The following is an 18,958-nucleotide window of genomic DNA, read 5'->3' as shown; positions in this document are numbered from 1 at the left end:
CTGTGTCTAAGCCATTGAAATCTGTGGTCTTGGCTCATAGAGAGAAAAATTATTTTTTAAAAATGTCTAATTGATTGGGAGGTAGGAATATTTTCCTTTAAGAAAACTCCGTAGAAAGAAATCAAGTTAAGAGTGATCACTCACATCAGCAGTTTTCAGCTTTCTTGTCCCTCTTGAAAATCTTCCTCCGGCTAAACTACTTTGGTTGCCGTCCTAACCAGGAGTTACTTGCTCATCTCGATTTCACTGCCATGGACACTCGCTTCCCACATTTGGAAAGTCTTCTGTTTCCATCCACTGCTTTCATCAGCAGTTGGCTTAAAACTCACGTTCTCCAGGAAGCTTATCTGACCCAGTCCACTCTATTAGGATCCTTTCTGTATCCCACATGCCTCAAATTTAGAGTTGTCAGATTTAGAAAATAATAATGCAGCATGCCCAGCTAACTTGAATTTCAGATAAAAAGCAAATACTTTTTTCCTCTTCCTTTTAGCATGGGACATGCTTATACTAAAAATTCTTTGTTATTTATAGAATTAAAATTTTAACTAGGGGTCTTGCACTTCATCTGGCACCTCAAGTTTAAAGGTCTTAAAAAACAAATAATCTCCAAATATTGTTACACTTGATTATTATGTTGCTTTCAAAGTTTTCCATGAGTTACTTTATGTGTGTGTTTTGCTTTCTAAGTAGATGACAAACTCCTTGAAAGTGGAAGCTGTGTCTTCTGTGTTTGGAGTTCACCTCTCCCGCACTTTGCTCTCCACACCATGCTAGTCATCAGTTCTGAGCTAATGTTTGATGAATGAATAAATCCTCAAAGTGAGTTTTTTTTTTTTTTGGGGGGTACGCGGGCCTCTCACTGTTGTGGCCTCTCCCGTTGCGGAGCACAGGCTGCGGACGGGCAGGCTCAGCGGCCATGGCTCACGGGCCCAGCCGCTCCGCGGCATGTGGGATCTTCCCGGACCGGGGCACGAACCCGTGTCCCCTGCAGCGGCAGGCAGACTCTCAACCACTGCGCCACCAGGGAAGCCCCGAGTTTTGTTTTTGATTAAAGAGAGAAGTCTTTGAGTTAAACATAAAATACTATAAAAATAATTTAAATTATCTTAAAACCAATCTAAATTCCTAAGGTTGATTTAGAATAAAATCAGAACCTATTATTAACATTATTAATGATTTACATTCTAAGATTTTTATCAATGAACTTACATGAACAGCTATTATTAAACATATTTATAAAAGTTGGGTCAAGTTGTGACTTCTTTGTGTGAGTAGAAGTTATTTTCATTTACTGTATCTTATCCTTGCAAAGTTGTACCATTATCTTACCTGCGATATACATTTATATTAATTAAATTTGGTAGCTGCTTCTTGCTTCACTTAAAAAAAATTGTAGTAACAGTTGCTTCTAATCGCTTTAATCACTAAGTCAATGCAAAAAATTGCCTTATGCCAGAGGCAGTATCTGTTGCGTCATGCTCTCAGTCAGCAGTGCTTGAGCCCTTTTGAATCAGCAGAGGGAGCCAACTTCAGTTTTGCTGCGAAGTCACTGCCTTCTAGTTCCAAAGGTGCAAATGTAGGGGCTACTATGTGAAGGCCATTTATTTGTTCTTAGTATGGAGAATGAGGGCATAGATAAAAAAGCTAATTGAGATAACTCCATAACCAGTAGCAAGTTTATGTTGCAAATTGAGGGGGTGCAGTTAAAGCTAATGCCATGAATTACAGTAATGAAAGCAGTGTAATTTGCTGTTAATTCTCTAAACAAAACAATCCCATGCATGTCAGGATTTTGACACTTTAATCTTGGTTTCTGAAGGCGCTAGCAAGGTTGTAAAGAGAAAACCTAAGGGGAGGCAGGTTTCATCACTGGGACAAAGGATACAGAGCAACAGACAAAGGAAAAGGAAGGGGGTTTGAGGGGTGGGCGGAACAGGAGAGGAGCTCTTCTTTTTATCTAAAAGGAACAAAAAGGGAAATGGTGTTTAAACACACACACACACACACACACACACACACACACACACACACACACACACACACACACACACACACACACACACACACACACACACACACCAGAAACAGTGCGACCGGAGGGAACCTAACAGCGGAATTCAGTTTTCTCTAACAAGGAGTGGTTTGGGGCCTGTGGAAGAGGAAGTAGGGGTTGAATGGAAGGAACCCTTTTTAGTCCACCTGGAGGGCTGGCAGGGGTGGGGAGGGGTGGGAAACCAACACAGCCAGGCCAGAGCAGAAAGCAGTGTTGACTGTGGCTTTGGACTAGCCTGGGCGGGGGAGGATCCTGACAACGAGCTAGAATTAAGGGTGGGTATAAAAACGTTCAAAACAAGCTCTGGTGAGGTGAGAGGTGGAATCAAATTTAAAAAGAAAGGAAAAAGGAAAATTATTAGAGAGATACGCTGTAGACTTTATTTTAAAACAGTGATTTTTTTTGTTATTAAATAAAAAATTGAAAAATTATTTTTCCTAGAAATGTGGTATGGAAGATTATAGTTATAGATCTCCATGCATTTGAGCATACAGAGCCATCATCAGAATTTTTTCCCCCAAATTGCTAAGAGCTTTAATTAAAATATCACCTGTGATCTCACCACCCCAATATTATAATCATTGTAACATTTTGATATGTATCCTTTTGGAAAATGCATATGTCCACATATAGATATATTGGATATTTATAAAAACATTGGTATCACACTATATGTAATAATGGTAGCTAAGGCCTGCTGAGAGCTTAGTAGATGCTAAGTGCTGTTGTCAGGGCTTTCCCTGTAATACTGTATTTAATCTTCACAACAACCTGGTGAGGTAGTAATATCATTCCTATTTTGTAAATGATGCCCAGAGAGGTTAAGAAACTTGCTCAAAGTCACACAGTTAATAGTTGGTACTTGATCACTGACCATCTGACTCTACAGGCTTTTAATCCTTATAGCAAATTATCTTCCATATCAGTATTGGATAATCTGCTTTCTTTTCACTTAAAAATAACATATAACGGACATCCTTTCCTGTCAATACAGAACTTCATCATTAATAAGTCATCATAATGTATCAGTCCTCCACTGATGGACAATTTAGGTGGTTTCACTTTTTTTGCTAGTATATACATACATCTCTGTTCATTTATTCCATTATTTTAATAATTTATTCCTAACGGTGAGATTTCTAGGTTAAATGCTTTTTTGGGGGTAACACTGTGATTTCATTTTGAGAAAGAATTTCAATGAGCATTCCACCAGCATTGAGTTCTGAAGGCTTTGGGAGCTAACCTTGAAGTTGTACTCACATGTCGGAGATTCCCTGTTGCCACCTAGTGGCACCATCTCTAAATTGTTAGTAGCAACATTGTGTGATCATTCAAGAACTCTCCTGGGAAGATCTTGAGCAAAATGTCCTCACTTTTTCATTATTATAAATAATACTGTAATGATTAAATTTATTCATATTTAAAATCACTTCCTTAGGGAATAGAGTCATAGACATTTTATACATTGTCAAAAGGTATAAACATTAATTTTTTGTCTTATAAATGTAATACATATTATAAATATAATAAAGAATGAAAAATTACGTTGAATTATAAGAAAAAAAATGCCCTGTAATTTCATCAGCCAGAAAAACCACTTTTTGGGGGCCATTTAGGTAAATTTTATTTTAATATTTTAAAAAACAAAATTAGTGTTATAAGTGTCACAATTTAATAACCTGCTTTTTTTTTAAAGTTCATGTTTTGGGGAGGGGTTATATCTTACTGATCTGACTGCCTCCTGGAGCTCTCTTTTTTTTTTTTGCTGTATGCGGGCCTCTCACTGCTGTGGCCTCTCCCGTTGCGGAGCACAGGCTCCGGACGCACAGGCTCGGTGGCCATGGCTCATGGGCCTAGCCGCTCCGCAGCATGTGGGATCTTCCCCGACCGTGGTACGAACCTGCATCCCCTGCATTGGCAGGCGGACCCTCAACCACTGCGCCACCAGGGAAGCTCTCTCCTGGGGCTCTTAAGATCAGGAACTTTGCCTTATTTACTATTGTATTAGTAACACCTGCAACAGTGCTTGACAAATACTGGTTGACCAAGCAAGTTTTGCAAGAGCTGAAATAAGCATGTCTTTTTCTTTCCTTTTTTCCTCCCCATTTTTATGAGGTTAAGTCTCTCAGGCTATGGAATGCTTGATCCCATCTTAAGGGGAAATAGTTTCAATATGTTTTTTTAAAGATTTTTTTTTTTGATGTGGACCACGTTTAAAGTCTTTACTGAATTTGTTACAATACTGCTTCTGTTTTCTGTTTTAGTTTTTTGGCCGTGAGACATGTGGGATCTTAGTTCCCCGACCAGGGATTGAACCCGCACCCCCTGCATTGGAAGGTGAAGTCTTAACCACTGGACGGCCAGGTAAGTCCCTATTTTCAATATTTTAATTTGCTGATTATCTTGGGCTATTCTTAACTCTGCTATCCCTCTTCTTTTCCCTTACTGTTTTCAGTAGTCAGGTGGCATGAGAGACAAAAGGACCTCCCAGATGAGTGTAGTTAGAAAACTTGCTGTGAGAGAGAAGTGGGCACCCAGGTAATTGAGTGGGGAGAACCTGGGGCTGGAGGTTCAACCAATATGCCCTCATGGTTGCCCCTGAACCAACCTCTGGGTTACCTGGGGTGTAAAATGAAGGCGCTGGCCTCTGGGGTCCTTTGCAGCCCGAAGGGTGTGGGAGTTGATGATCTTAATGTCTGCGTGTGGCGGGTTCAAGGGGGGCAAGTGTCATCTTGAAGATAGAGGCAGATGGGTGAGGAATGAGGCACCAGCAGAGAAAGGGGGGGCAGGGCCGGCTGTGTGCGTGTGTGACCTGCTCTGTGACACAGGCCCCTACTGCACGCAGGAGGACCCCTGCTTGGTTTACTTTAAGTTCTGCTTTGGCCATCCTGAAAATTTTTAATAGTTTTTGAAAAAGGGACCTCACATTTTCATTTTGTACTGGGCCCTGCAAATTATGGGTTGTGGTCCTGGGTAGGGAAAAGGATGGAGGCGGAGGCACAGAAGACAAGAGAGATGTGGCATCGAGGGGAGAAAGAGCAGAATGCGAAAAGAAAGGGGCATGGTATCCCCCCATCTAGTGGCTGCCACCCAGGTGTTGAGTCCCCAGAGTCCCCCACCAAATGCTCCACCAGTTACCTGAATCCTGGGGTGCCTTTCAGCCTCCTTCATGTATTCCATAGCCCCTAATCAGCCATACTTTCCAGTATCTACTGTTCTCCCCCTTCACAGAAAATTATTGTCAGGCAGCCTTCATTAAGAGGAGTCATTTTTTGGGCTTCCCTGGTGGCGCAGTGGTTGAGAGTCTGCCTGCGGGTGCAGGGGACACGGATTCGTGCCCCGGTCTGGGGAAGATCCCACATGCCGCGGAGCGGCTGGGCCCGTGAGCCATGGCCGCTGAGTCTGCGCGTCCGCGTCCGGAGCCTGTGCTCCGCAACGGGAGAGGCCACAACAGTGAGAGGCCTGCGTACCGCAAACAAAACAAAACAAAACAAACTCAAATTAAATGACGACCATTTAAAAAAATAAAAAAGAGTAGTCATTTTTTTTTTCCTGTGAATTCAGCAGAATTTGCACCTTAATCCACTAAATATTTTGAGGTATAAGCTTATGTCTACTTTGCCTGCCTGACACTTATGCTCAGGCCTGAAGAGTCGGGAAGTTAGAAAACATCTATCAAGTGTGTGCACCTTGGCTGAAGGCAGAGAAGCCACGCCTACCTGCTCAGGTGTTCTTTGTCTCACCAGGCACAAGAAAGTCGGGAGAGAATCCAAAGGCATGCTTTCAAGAGTTTGTGGCAGCTCGCTCTTTGCAGAGGGAGTGAAGCTATGCAGGCTGGGTGACAGCAGCGTGGAAGTTAAAGTAGGCCTGGAAAGACACAAAATATGATCTCTAAATTTAATCAGTCATTTTTTTACAGAATCGCAGACATTTAAATCTCACAGCTGAATTTCCAGATTACCTGCGGGCATTGCAAAGAATTGAGGGGTAAGGTACCATGAGGTATTATTAATTTACAAATAAGTATTATTTACTTACCTTCAACAACATGCCAGGTGCTGTGATAGGAGCTTTAAGTAGTTTTTTGCATATAATCCTCATAACAACCCAGTGTGGTAAGTCGTTACTGGTTTTATTTTACAGATTTTAATCTCAAATACAGAGATTAAAAATATGTATTAGGTCTCAATAGTAGAATCAATATACAGAGAGCTTTCTGAAGGCAGGGAAGGTGGTCCTTAAGGGATATGGAAATAGCTATATTCCCATTTATTTGATTCATTCCTAGACAAGTAAAATGACTTATTCGAGTCTTCAAGGTCCTACTCTGGCCATCGAGTTTCCTCTGACCTTATGTCTGGGAGTCAGGGCCCTGGGGGTAAGACTTCTTAGACCTCTCATGTTAGACTTCTCAGATTTCCCCCATTTGAGACTTCTCATCTCCCAAAGGAACGGGTGGAGCAAGATGGTCTGTAATGGGAAATCATTATTACCTCTCTTTCCTCATTAGCCTCTAACAGAAATTCAGTATTTCCTTCAATTACAAATACAGACCACAAACCACAGTTTTATTAGCAGTATTTGAGACTTAAAAAAAATTTTTTTTGTATACATCATGTAATTAATTTATTTATTTTAAAATTATTAATTTATTTATTTTTGGCTGCATTGGATCTTCGTTGCTGCGCGTGGGCTTTCTCTAGTTGCAGCGAGCGGGGGCTACTCTTTGTTGTGGTGCGCGGGCTTCTCATTGCGGTGGCTTCTCTTCTTGCAGACCACGGACTCTAGGCGCGCGGGCTTCAGTAGTTGTGTCACGTGGGCTCAGTGGTTGTGGCTCGTGGGCTCTAGAGCGCAGGCTCAGTAGTTGTGGCGCACGGGCTTAGTTGCTCCACGGCATGTGGGATCTTCCTGGACCAGGGCTCGAACATGTGTCTCCTGCATTGGCAGGTGGATTCTTAAGCACTGTGCCACCAGGGAAGCCCCTCTTTTAACCATTTTTTAAATGTACAATTCAGTGACATTAATTACATTCACACTGTTGTACAACTATCACCAGGTTTTAAAAATATTTTGTTAGCTATATATATATTTTTATAAATTTATTTATTTTATTTGTGGTTGCGTTGGGTCTTCGTTGCTGCACGTGGGCTTTCTCTAGTTGCGGCGAGTGGGGGCTACTCTTCGTTGTGGTGTGCGGGCTTCTCATTGCGGTGGCTTCTCTTGTTGGGAGCACGGGCTCTAGGCGTGCAGGCTTCAGTAGTTGTGGCTCGCGGGCTCTAGGCACACAGGCTTCAGTAGTTGTGGCTCATGGGCCTAGTTGCTCCATGGCATGTGGGATCTTCCCAGACCAGGGCTCGAACCCGTGTCCCCTGCATTGACAGATGTATTCTTAACCACTGCTCCACCAGGGAAGCCCTGTTAGCTATATTTTAATGTAATAGGTTTCCTTGTGATTGTATTTGTTTTATACGCTTAAAAGCATTCATCTCGGAAGGAGTTAATATGGTTCATCAGACATCCAAAGGGCTCTGGGACACAAAAAAGGTTAAAAATCCCCAATCTATAGGCTCTTTCCACTTTTAACATCCTATGACTATATGAATCTAAATCAATCCAGCTTTCTTTTAATAAATGGGGATTATAATGTTTCTCTGCCCTATCTACCCTTGGGTATTGCCACTTAATGTGCTTTTTGTCGGTGCTGTAGGGTACGCAGCAGGCAGGCAAGCCCCAGCACTGCCCTCCGCACAGCATTAGTATTCCTGGACAGTCTTCAGCATGTGAAGACCCTTGGAGGTTCAGGACTTGGGGTCATCCAGGAGCCCTGTCTCTGAAAGCCTCCAGTGAATGTGGCTGTCAGGACGCGTTCTCCGCTTCACTTCTGTGCCAGAATCAGGCCAGGGAACCGTAGACCAGTAGGTATTTGCTTCCCCTGGGCCATTCTCAGGATGGGCCGCATTAGCTGGTGAGTGTGAATCACCCAGCAAGTGATATAAGACATTTGATATAGTTGGGAAGATACCCATTTGTTCAGTTCATTCCTTTGTTCAATCATCTGTTCAGTCATTTAATAAAAATTTACTGAGTGCTTATGTATGTGCCAGGATACTTTAGTGAAAAAAGAAAAAAAAGGCCATAGGGTTTGCCCTTATGGAGCTTACATTCTAGTAGAGAGGAGGGAAGGGATAGACAATAACCAAAATAAAAAAAATGCACTATATAGCATATGATGACGATGAATTCTGATAAAAAATGAAGTAGGGAAGTGCTGTTGGGGATAGGTTGTAATAATTCCTACCAATGGGAAGTGGGTTGACTGAGGAGGAAGTACACGGTGGGTAGCAGAGACCCTTCTGCTGCCTTCCCTTTTGGGATATGCCTGCCAGCAGAGAACATTTGTTCCCACTTGTTTTCAGCCACGTGTAAACCTTAAAGGCCCAGTGGTGTGGGGAGCACTCCCTGAGGGGATCCAGCGTCCTCTGTGACTTGACTGGATGAGTCTCCAGGGGGACTGGGGATCCTACATCTAGAGCCAGATTCTCTATATTAGCTTTGTCAGTTTTCTTATTTTTAAAAATTAAAAAAAAGTATTTATTTAGGGCTTCCCTGGTGGCACAGTGGTTGAGAGTCCGCCTACCGATACAGGGGACACGGGTTCGTGCCCCGGTCCGGGAAGATCCCACATGCCGCGGAGCGGCTGCGCCCGTGAGCCATGGCCGCTGAACCTGCGCGTCCGGAGCCTGTGCTCTGCAACGGGAGAGGCCACAACAGTGAGAGGCCCGCGTACCGCAAAAACAAAAACAAAAACAAAGAAAGTATTTATTTATTTGGCTGTGCCGGGTCTTAGCTGTGGCACACGGGATCTTTGTTGCAGCATGCGGAATTTTTTTTTTTTCAGTTGCGGCATGTTGGATATTCAGTTGCGGCATGTGGGATCTACATCTCTGATCAGGGATCGAACCTGGGCCCCCTGCATAGGCTGCGCAGAGTCTTAGCCACTGGACCACCAGGGAAGTCCCTGCCAGTTTTAAAAGTGATGTTTTGGTCTCCACATGCGGATCCTTTAATTTCTTCGTTGTTTTAGAACATAGGCAGGGAAACGGGATGCTATTTGTTGGTGTTCCAATCAACTCCCCCAGTGTTTTCGTATTTGGGTTTTTGATGCATTTCTTCCCTTCTGAATGTGAGTCCTCCAGGGCAGGAAGGATATTGGCCTTTTCCTCTGCCTGGGATATCCCTACTGTGCCTAGGATAGTACTTGGCACAAAGAATGTACTCCATAAATCTTTATTTACTAGATAAGTTTCATGTAAAGTACAGTAGCCATTGAGTTTTGGTTGTGGATTCATCGGAAGCTTACTGTGCTATAGGTCAAATGAACTGAAAGGGCAAAGGCATTTTTTGTCTGAAGCTGCCCCTATTAACCCATAACTTATTTAAAGGGATAATAATACTTTCCATGGAACATATATTTAACACAAACCCTTAGACATTATGAAATCTTTTCTAAAAAGCAGGATATTAGGTGATCTTTTTTTCACACAACTCATGTTAACTTGACAGCTCCCACAATTAACATTGTAATTCACTTGTGAAGCCCAAGGTGAGTCAGTATTTAAGGTTTCTACCATCACAGCATTGAGTATAGCCTGGAATGTAAAATAGTACATGAGATATTTCAAGAGCTTCAGATATTTGACAACCAATTATGTAGCAGACATGATGCAACTACTGTATACACACAAAATACATTGTGCTGGACACGGGCTTACACAGAGATAAATAACATACACCCTCAACCAGTGAGCTCCTAGGGGCTAGGGTTATGAAATAATGTTAGGGCTTATATGTACCTAGCACTATCTTAAAGGCTTTTTTTTTTTTTTTAACACATTTAATACAACAACCTGGTAATTTAGCTGCTATAACATTCCCCACATTTTATTGAACATGTAGCAAGCAGCCTTGGGAGATATACTGTCTCCTTTTGGAGCAAAGAGCAGTTTCCCTGAACTCAGGGTTCCTCTCCTGTAACCACACTGCGTGTGCAGGTTTTTGCATCTCCCTGTGGGAACCGGGGCTCAAGGAACCAGTGTAATACATACTGATTCTCTGGCTACTGCAGTTGTCTTCAGTAATAGACTGTCATTTGTTTCTGACCCAGGAGTTTCGTGTATTCTGCCGGCATCTATGAAAGTATGGCAGGCTAACTTGCTAGTTTGCAAGTAGGGCAACATCTCAGACCCTTCCCAGTTCTTGATGTTCACGAAGGGGGAAATGGAAAGACAGATGGTTCAGGAACTTGCCCAAAGTCACTCTGCCAGTAAGTGGAGGAGGTGGGATCCAGACTCTTGCCGTCTAGGGTAGCCGATGAGCTTACTTCCAGGCATATGTGGTTTGAGGTGCCTTGGGCCATCTAGCTGGTGCTATATCCAGTAGGTCTTTGATCATACATGGAGGAACCCAGAACGTAGGCTCTCATTTGGGAACCAGTCACATTAATGTTGTTGCCGAGATGATGAAGTGGGGATTGAATGTATGGATTCCTCTAAAATCTTGGTTACGGAGAGACAGAGATAGCTTGAATGCTAGAGAAGGACATAGAGGAAAAAATCACTTATTTATGAATTTTTAATTGGACGCAGACCCGAACATGTAAAAATATTGTTGGAAAAGAACCACTAGCGGGATGAGGTTGAAGGTAGAGGAGAGGAAAGTTGGTGGAGTCAGTGCCCTAAGGAAATGGAAACTGATGAAACCCAGATCATACAGTTTCCACTGAGGTGGGAAGGAAGGAGGGAAAGATAGGTAAGGTGCTGATAGGTGTGTAGATATCTGGATGGCGTAGGGAGTTGAGGGAGTCCTTCTCTAGAATTGGCTAGATCACTGCTAAGAGGAACGAGGAAGGTATTGGGGTGGGGCTTCAGGAGAACAGTGTAGGTTAGAGCGAGAAACAGCAGGTGCAACTGTCTATAGACCATTGACTCTCCTATGTTTGGCCCAATGCCTTGCACATAGTAGGTGAAATTAAATGAATTGAATTAATGAGTAGACACGTGTAGAGGGATTCTTAGGCAATGTACTGAGGTGCTGGTTGAGGAGACCACCTTTCTGCAGAGGCTAGTTTCTGAGATGCTGAGTTAGATGGAGTTATGGGCAGGGAACAGTCTCCTATTTGGTGACTGCCTGCAGCCGCTAAGTGGGTAGCACCTAGCCCACCTGCTGAGAGATAGCAAGACAGTCAATCCTGGGCCCCAGGCAGGGCCAAAGTGGGGATCAGCTGGGATGGGGAAGGAATAGTACAGCTTGAGTTCTCCCCTTTGACCACTCTGGATGCCAAGAGGTTGAAGCCTGGTCATGTCTGGATTCTAAGCATATTATAGAGCAAACAAGAATTATTTGTCATGATGTGCTCTGAGAATAAATTCAATGATATGACCTCGTTCCAAATGGGATCAGTTTTTATTTTTAATGTATTTATAGACTTGAGGTTCAGGCTTCCAAGGGAATGAGATAAAGGGATAGAGGTCAATAAAGGGGGTGAGAAATACAGCTCAAAATGAGCCAAGGGGCATTCCATTTTAGAAGAAATGTGTCTGTGACCGGCCAGAAAATGAAGATAATGGTTGTAAAGAGAAGACAGTCATGAGAGAAAGATTTGAAGTAACTTTCCATTACTTGGCAATGTTGTTAATTTGGCTACATCTGACACCAAGAGGCGAGGGAGAAAGCCAGCCCATAATTCTAAAACTAAATTAAAACTGCTCCTGAGGCATCTGAAGATTTTGATTTTGGAGAATAATTGGTTTTTGTTTCAGTTCACACAAGTCAGCAGGCAGGGTGAAAAAAGCACGGACCTGCAGCAAAGCATTAACCTTCCAAGCAGTGGGTCTTGGTTTCCATAAGTGCAGTGCAGGAGGAAACTCTACAAACCTTCTGCATCTAAGCTGAAAGGGTGCTGTACAATTTAAATGTTCAGGAACCTCCACCCACACGCATTTAGCAGGTGTCCAAGGATACAGCAGCTCATGGTCTTGACCTGCAGTGAAGGACAGAGTGATAGTATGTCTCAAGAGAGCTATTTATAGGACACTAGTGCATGTCATTTTCTTTAACTATCATCTACTCTTGATGTTTGGGGGCTCTGCCATTTATTTCAACATTAAATTATAGGTTTTTAAAACTAGACCATTGTGCCTGACCATCCAGTGGTTTCCTATTACTCACCTGTCACTGCTTGGGAAAGTCATCTGAGGAAATGTAATGAGATCACTGGGGCAACCCCTTTTCCAGGCTAATTATTCCAGCACTCTGTATTGCATTGTTATTTTTAGTTTACTAACATTAGCTTTTTTTCTTCCTAAGGAGACTTGAGTCCACTCAATTTCCCTAACTGTCAAAGATGCAAATTGCAATTTTATTTATTTTTTCTTATTTCCTCAGAAACTATAACCCTCATGCCCAGCCCCATTTTCTCTTTTCTCTCTTTTTTTTTTTTTGATTTTCTTACAGAGCAGGGATTAAATCTGATCACTGCAAGATGACATTGCAAGAGCAGGCTGGACACATTTTCAAGTGGCCAGGCTTTTGCAGGGGAAGGCTACTGGGAAGGGTGGCTTCCATTCATTCAGTGGGGCAACAGCTCTGAACTCTTCTTCCGGCTCTGGCTCTGACACCTCTCCAATCTATTCTCAGTCCAGCAGCCAGGGTGATCCTGGTAAGACATCAGTGGATCGTAAGAGTTCTCTCCCCCAAACCCTACCCCATCTGTCCCCCCCATTCCCTCCTCTTTTTGCTGTTTTCCCTCCTTCACTCTGCTTCCCCCTGGGACTTTCTTACCGTCCCTCAAACACACCAGGAATGCTCCTGCCTGAGGACTTAGCCCTTGCTATTTCCTCTTCCTAGAATTCCCTTTCCCCAAATTCATATTTTTTTTTCACAAGGAATGTGAATAGTTTTATTTTTGTAAATGTATTAAAAATTCTTTCATTTTATATGGAGCCTAGAATTTGAAAAAGAATAGATACATGTATATGTATAACTGAATCATATTGTTTGCTGTCTCGCACCCTTAAAGTCTTTACTCACCGAGGCCATCCTTGACCATTCTATTCTTATATTGCAAGCCCCTCCTCCAACCCTCACCTGGAAATCCCTCTTTGCTGTCCCTGTGTTCCTTCTCTCCACAGCACTTATCACCAACTATCACTACGTGCATTTCTTTTTTATTTTTTCACGTCTGTTTCTCCCCACCAGCATATAAACTCCAAGAAGACAAAACAGTTTGTGTATTTTGTTTATTGCCGTGTCCCTACCGCTTAGAAGAGAGCCTTGAATGAATCGGTAAGTATGTTAGCTAACTAGTGACATGTTTCAGGAAGCCTACTGACATTTTATAAGGTCATCCCTTAATACTGCCTGGAATCTCCCTTCTCTTGGTGTGCCGGTGGTATCCTTCCACAAATAGAAACCACAAATGCCCATAACCATCCCAGAAAAGAGATACAGAAGAAACACAGAAGCACAATGGATTGTTAACGTATGTCTATGTTTCTGAACACTTGGAAAATAGGTCATTCATAGTCTTTCCCATATAGTTAAGAACTCTATTAACACCATTAGCAAGTTATCGGCAGTGAGTTGGAAGTAAGTCTGTGTGTCATAATCTTTCCCCAAATAAAGGGTACAATTTTAATAGCTCCGAAAGATGTCTTTGACTGAATTTGTTCAACTTGGCTTTATTTTTTGCAGAAGTGATTTCTCTGTATCAGGGATCAATTTTTCAACTCATTCAATATTTATTAAGCAGCTTCTATTCCAAGCAACAATATCATGCACTGTGTTGGAGTTATTTCATTTATGAACTTCTATTAGCAGTCTTGCATTGGGGTATTTGGTTTCTGCTGAGCCAGGCCCTTGGTAAAGGTGTTAACTATTTTCCCTTTTAAGAATCCCCAGGAGGTTACACCTGTTAAAAACAAGACAACAGGCCCCAAATGGAGTTGCTTATGCTAAGCCCCACATCATCAAACTGAGACTTGACTTAATTACAGTTTTAGCGTTCCCAGAAATGGAATCTTTTTATTTTTAAATTTAAAAATTTTTCTCTGCATTGGGTCTTTGTTGCTGCATGCGGGCTTTCTCTAGTTGCAGCGAGCGGGGGCTACTCTTCGTTGTGGCGCACGGGCTTCTCATTGCAGTGGCTTCTCTTGTTGCGGAGCATGGGCTGTAGGCATGTGGGCTTCAGTAGTTGCAGCTTGCGGGCTCAGTAGTTGTGGCATGTGGGCTCAGTAGTTGTGGCTCACGAGCTCTAGAGCGCAGGCTCAGTAACTGTGGCACATAGGCTTAGCTACTCCGCGGCATGTGGGATCTTCCTGGACAGGGATCGAACCTGTGTCCCCTGCATTGGCAGGCGGATTCTTAACCACTGCGCCACCAGGGAAGTCCCCAGAAATGGAATCTTAACCCAGTCCATCAGGAAAGGCCTGATCAGCACGAGTTAGGTAATCTGCCTGATGTTCCCTGCCATTTCCCTAAAGGAAAGTGACCTTACAATAACCAACCTGCTTTTTGGCCTAGTATAATTTTCTTATTCCTGCTCCATTCTGACTATAAAAATCATGTTGTACAGCTCCTAGGAGCTCCTTTCTATCTGCTAGATGGGTTGCTGTCTGATTCATGAATTGTTGAATAAAGCCAATAAAATCTTTAAAATTTACTCAGTTGAATTTTGTTTTTTAACACACCCTTTGCGAGACGCAGTTCATTCTCCTGGGGAAGGTCTAGCTTTTTGGTAAGTCCCAGTCTTGGTCTCAAAGGTCTGTCTTGCTTCCACCAAATTCCCAAAGAAACCAACAGATAGGATTTCCCCAGAGCAGCTTCTGCTGTTCTGTGTTTATACGCAGTCTTTTGTGGGGATATATATTATATATATATATATATATATATAAAATATGTATATATAAAATTCTCTTTTGCACCAGTTTACTCATTGCTCTTTCAGGGACTGATGTGTTCCAACTGTGATTTGCACTCCCTTCTTTTTAATTTATTTTATTGAAATATAGTTGATTTGCAATGTTGTGTTAATTTCTACTGTACAGCAAAGTGATTCAGTTATACATATATATACACATTCTTTTTCATATATTTTCCATTATGATTTATCACAGGATATTGAATATAGTTCCCTGTGCTATACAGATGGACATTGTTGTTTATCCATCCTGTATATAATAGTTTACATCTGCTAATCCCAAGCTCTCAATCCATCCCTCCCACACCCCCTGCACTCCCATCTTTTATTTAAAAATTTTATTTATTTAGGCTGCATTGGGTCTTCGTTGCTGCACACGGGTTTTCTCTAGTTGCGATGAGCGGAGCTACTCTTCGTTGTGGTGTGCGGGCTTCTCATTGTGGTGGCTTCTCTTGCTGTGGAGCACGGGCTCTAGGCACACAGGCTTCAGTAGTTGTGGTGCAAGGGCTTAGTTGCTCCGTGGCATGTGGGATCTTCCCGGGCCAGGGATTGAACCTGTGTCCCCTGCATTGACAGGCGGATTTTTTATTTTTAACATCTTTATTGGAGTGTAATTGCTTTACAATGGTGTGTTAGTTTCTGCTGTATAACAAAGTGAATCAGCTATACATATACATACATCCCCATATCTCCTCCCTCTTGCATCTCCCTCCCACCCTCCATATCCCACCCCTCTAGGTGGTCACAAAGCACCGAGCTGATCTCCCTGTGCTATGTGGCTGCTTCCCACTAGCTATCTATTTTACGTTTGGTAGTGTATATATGTCCATGCCACTCTCTCACTTCGTCCCAGCTTACCCTTCCCCCTACCCGTGTCCTCAAGTCCATTCACTATGTCTGTGTCTTTATTCCTGTCCTGGCCCTAGGTTCTTCAGAACCACTTTATTTTATTTTTTATTTTTTTTAGATTCCATATGTATATGTCAGCATACGGTATTTGTTTTTCTCTTTCTGACTTACTTCACTCTGTATGACAGACTCTAGGTCCATCCATCTCACTACAAATAACTCAGTTTTGTTTCTTTTTATGGCTGAGTAATATTCCATTGTATATATGTGCAACATCTTCTTTATCCATTCATCTGTCAATGGACACTTAGGTTGCTTCCATGTCCTGGCTATTGTAAATAGAGCTGCAATGAACATTGTGGTACATGACGCTTTTTGAATTATGGTTTCTCAGGGTATATGCCCAGTAGTGGGATTGCTGGGTCGTATGGTAGTTCTATTTTTAGTTTTTTGAGGAACCTCCATACTGTTCTGCATAGTGGCTGTATCACTTTACATTCCCACCAACAGTGCAAGAGGGTTCCCTTTTCTGCATACCCTCTCCAGCATTTATTGTTTGTGGATTTTTTGATGATGGGGCAGGCGGATTCTTAATCACTGTGCCACCAGGGAAGTCCCTCCCTTCTTAAACATAATCAACATATATTCAGTTTCATTCATTCATTCTAGTATAGTAGTTAAGCATGTGGGCTTTGGTGTGCCAAGTACAATTTCCAGAACATTGAAAATCTAACTCTCATACAAGTATAGAATGAACATGTGCCACACATTTAATTAACTCATTAATGAGGGAAGTAGCAGGATGGTAAACCTGGTTCAAAGGATTACAGTTGGGACAGAAGTATTTACAGTCATTGAAGGAAAGAATGCTGGAATGAGACTGCTGTATTAGATGCAAAATGAGCTAATCTCCTAGAGAACAATACAGCTGTAACCTCTGGAGTTATCTTTTTCACTAGAGAGAAGCTCACTTGCCCTGCTATAGGTCAAGAATCATTTGAATCACCCTCAGCTTTCTACAAGTTAATATCTACTCTTACAAAGTTGTAGACTATCCTAATCAATAGTAAAGAGCGAGTCATTAGGGTAAACCCCCTAGAGACTAGGATAATTCTGGAGTGGCTCTGTAATGGTCCAGCATGACATTGAAAAGATGGGCAGCCATCCTTTGTGTGTTTCCAAGTTTTGGATATTTTTGTCTTCACAGTTAGTTAGGTTGCCTGGATTCAAATCCTAGTTCCCATTTCCACTAGCTGTGACCTTGTCCAAGTTATTTAACTTCTCTAAGTCTCAAGTGTCCTCATCCGTAAAGTGGGGATAACAATAGTTTCTACCACATTAGGTTATTGTGAGGTGTCAATGAGCTGATCTGTTTGAGGACAATAGAATAGAATAGAATATAGTAAGTGCTCAATAAGGCTTAGCTACTATTATTTATATGGGCACTAGGCTGAGCTGCAGGTAATCAGGGCTTGTGTCCTCTATGTCCTGGCCTTATAAGGGAGAGAACTGTGACCCTAAGGCCATCACAGATTTGGTTGTAGCGGTCAGAAGGAGTTCATGTCATTTAGGAGTTTCAGGGAACTGTCAGCTCCAGCCTGTGGTCAGAGTGGCTATTGGCAGTCCAGAGCAAAGCCTTGGTGGAGGCAAAGATGGGGCCCATGTGAGAGAAATAAGAGGTGGAACAAACAGAAAAGGAGAGCTGAGGGCCTGTTATTACTCACAAGTGGGGCTACTGAGCTAGTAGACATCTGAGTTTTACTTTCCTCCTTTACCTTCTTCCTGTTGAAGTCTCCATTGCATGTACTAGGTACTCTTCTCGTACTTTTCTTCAAAGTTGAATATGATATAGTCCCTACCCTTAGGGAGTTCATAGACAAGCTTAGGAACCCAATGTGACCAACTGTTACAGTATGTATATAAAGTACCTGCCTCACGTGAGAGATGTGTCTGCAGAAGGAAGGCTTTTTACTTCCTCACGTTGTTCCATCTGGTGGCCTGGACCACAGAAGGGTGGCAGTGGAGTTTATGAATGTATTAGCAGAGCTCTAGCAATCGAGGGGTATTATGGGTTGAGTTGTGTACCCGCAAGACGTATGTTGAAGTTCTAACCCCCAGGACCTCAGAATGACCTTATTTGGAAATAGGTTCTTTACAGATGTAATTAGTTAAATTAAGATGAGGTCATACTGCAGTAGCATGGGCCCCTAATCTAACATGACTGGTGTCCTGATAAGAAGAGAAAAATTTGGACACAGACATGCATAGAGGGAAGATGATTCAAAGGCACATAGGAAGACAACCTGTGAAGATGGAGGCGTTGGTTGGAGCTATGCAGCCACGAGCCAAGGAATGCCTGGGGCTAACAGAGGCTGAAAGAAGCCAGGAAGGGTCCGCTCCCAGAGGCTTTGGAAGGAACATGACCCTGCTGACACCTTGATTTCTGACGTCTAGCCTTCAGAACTGTGAAAGACTACATTTCTGTTGTCCTAAGCCACCCAGATTGTGGTACCTTGTTACATCAGCCCTAAGAAACTAAACAGCTTTTTTTGGAGGTGATGTTATTTATAATTGCCTCAAAGTTTGCATTAAAAAATCATAGAATAGGTAAACATTGATATAAGATTTATAAAGCACAACTGACATACTCATTTCTAGAATGGTTTGGTCAAAGAGGAAGATCCATGAGACCAAAATGACAAAGAACACGAGGTAACGTTCACTGAAGGCTTGTGATGCCCACACTCTTCTAAGTGCTATATACAGATTAATTAATTTACCTTTTTAACAACTCCTGTGAACTAGGTATTATTATTATCTCTGTGTTACAGATGAGGAAACTGAGGTATGGAGAGACTAGGTAATTTGCCCAAGGTCACAGTTCATAAGTAACAAGACTGGGATTTAAAACCAAGCCGTCTGGTTCTGGAGCTTATGCTCTTGACTGTGGCAGTGCTGGACTCCTTTACCTGGACTTCAGGGACGGGGGAAGGGACATAAACTCACCAGCAGCCCACTACCCTCATAGTCACAGCTGTTCCTTCCTGAGTGGCTGCCCTCAAACACTCTCCCTCCAA

The 18,958-nt window shown here is 42.5% G+C and overlaps 1 long non-coding RNA gene across 1 annotated transcript in view; it reads left to right on the top strand.

Annotated features, from left to right (window-relative positions):
* Positions 1-4,094: 4,094 nt before the first annotated feature.
* The window catches only part of LOC109548275 (uncharacterized), a 389,180-nt gene continuing 374,316 nt past the window's right edge, over positions 4,095-18,958 (top strand). Inside the window, exon 1 of the long non-coding RNA XR_004522820.2 lies at positions 4,095-4,420. This is a non-coding gene — a long non-coding RNA (uncharacterized lncRNA). The remainder of the gene's footprint in view (positions 4,421-18,958) is intronic.

The sequence above is a fragment of the Tursiops truncatus genome, chromosome 17 (genome assembly GCF_011762595.2).
Source record: "Tursiops truncatus isolate mTurTru1 chromosome 17, mTurTru1.mat.Y, whole genome shotgun sequence".
NCBI classification, from domain to species: Eukaryota; Metazoa; Chordata; class Mammalia; order Artiodactyla; family Delphinidae; genus Tursiops; species Tursiops truncatus.
This window is presented reverse-complemented; position numbering and strand designations above follow the sequence as displayed.